The sequence below is a fragment of the Suricata suricatta genome, chromosome 1, assembly GCF_006229205.1.
Source record: "Suricata suricatta isolate VVHF042 chromosome 1, meerkat_22Aug2017_6uvM2_HiC, whole genome shotgun sequence".
Taxonomy (NCBI): domain Eukaryota; kingdom Metazoa; phylum Chordata; class Mammalia; order Carnivora; family Herpestidae; genus Suricata; species Suricata suricatta.
Window position 1 is genome coordinate 154834901 of NC_043700.1, and position 1950 is coordinate 154836850.

The following is a 1950-nucleotide window of genomic DNA, read 5'->3' on the forward strand; positions in this document are numbered from 1 at the left end:
TTCATGTTTCACAGTGACAGATGTTTATTACTCCCTCACATCACATGTCCGGGGTGGGGGTCGGCTGCAGCTGCTCTCTGTCATGAATCTGGGACTCAGGCTGAAGGAGCGGCCTCTACCCGTGGGTCTCATGGAAAACCACATCTATTCCAGTCACACTCAGCAAATACAGTGGTCAAGCTGACCTCAGCGGGGCAGAGTCTGTACAAAAGAGGCAGGAAGTGTTTTGAACAATAATGCAATCTATTATACATACAAATACACACACACACACACACACACACACACACAGAGCTTATATAGAGTATGCCATATAGAGAGAGAATTTATAGTTGTTAGTCCTTTTTATTTTCATTAACAATTGATTAAGTAGTTATTTCATTATCTTTGATTATTTGCTTCCTTTTGCATAATACATTGAGAGTATTTTCTCATGTCCATAAACCGTCTTCTGCATCGTGACTTTAAATGGCCATATATTATTTCATAGGAGATTAGACCATGTGTCCTTACTGCAAGGAAGCCCAGGGGAGCAAGTGACTGGCATTTTCAGCACCAAAGGAAGAATGAATGTCCATAGATGTAGGGCAAAACCCATGAGTGTAAAACACGCGAAGCACTTAGCCCAGTGCCCGGTGTATAACAGACACTGGACGGACCGAAGCTGATTTCCTCACGAACCACACCAAGGACATCAGGGGAGGTGATGGAAGGTGGACTCGTTAAAACTCTCCCCGGAATTGTAAAACTTCCTGATGGTCAAATTCATGAGATGTTCTACCAGTTCCCTTCTTCCCCTGGGATCGTCTCTCCCGGTTCCCTCCACTCTTCTGCTCCAGTCATGGCAGGCTGCCTTCCAGACTTTTCCCGGGCTCTTGTCCTGGAGCTTTGCGCCAGTCCCAGTGGGAGAAAGTCCTTTTACCTCTCTTCTGTGTTGGACTCCCTGTTCCCAGGATCCCATGTCTTCCTCTTAACTGGTTTACTCCAGGAACTTCCTAAGAAGGAGTACATAGAAAGCACTGTGGGGTTTTTGAGGTTTTATCTACAAATGTTATTATCTACCCTGCCATTACAATCCATTGAGATTAAGAAATTATTAGAAAAGGAAACATATCATTGCAGTGATTCATCCCAAGGTTTGACCAAAAATGACACAAATTCCAAAATAACAGTGACTTCAACAAGTGGGGATTCTGTCTGTCTCACACAAATGGCAGTGTCAGAAACCGTGGGCTGGGCTGGCATGATGTCTCCATAGCCATCAGGAACCGTAACGTTCTATCTTGTAGGCCACCATCCTCGACGGACAGATTCTGCTTTGTGACCCAGGATAACTGCTTCAGCTCCAGACTCCATATGCTTGGTCAAACCAATAAGAATAAGAAAAGAGAAAGAGAAGGAGAAACAATGGCCCTCAAAGGATGATCCCTAAAAGTTGCACTTACATCTCGATGACCAGAATGCCATCAAGTGATTGCATCGACATTCTTTCCTTATTTTATCCTGGTTTTTAACCTTATTATTACACAGATTTTATTATACCTTTATATCTGTGCCAGGATTATTGGTGTATTTTAAGTACATGGTATGAAATAAACATGTATCTTAATTTTTATTACTTTTATATCTTTAATTTGTAAACCAGATGTTGGGTCTCACCAACCCGCTCTTCTGTTTGATAGGTTATACCCAGTGTGAAGCACAGTATCAGCACAACCCCCAGATGAAGACCTACCCGCAAATTAATAATGATTTTTGAAGGCTGGCCCGTTGTCTTCCAGGAGAATTCTGTCCCTGTTGGTGACTTTAGACTTCAGAATTATTTTGCCTCGTTGGTGGTGGATGTCAAACAATGTAAGGCAGGGAAGTGCTGCCTGTGTCCCACCATGTGGAGGAAAGTGCTTTTGCATTGGGGAAAATGACTACATGAAAAGGACAGAGAAGAACAGT

The 1950-nt window shown here is 43.0% G+C and overlaps 1 long non-coding RNA gene across 3 annotated transcripts in view; it reads right to left on the reverse strand.

Moving 5' to 3' along the window:
• Positions 1 to 325: 325 nt before the first annotated feature.
• Positions 326 to 1950, reverse strand: part of LOC115285566 — a 9380-nt gene continuing 7755 nt past the window's right edge. For 2 of the 3 annotated variants that reach the window (XR_003905580.1, XR_003905587.1), the window contains one exon: positions 326 to 1359. This is a non-coding gene — a long non-coding RNA (uncharacterized LOC115285566). The remainder of the gene's footprint in view (positions 1360 to 1950) is intronic. The other variant, XR_003905583.1, reaches the window with a different exon arrangement.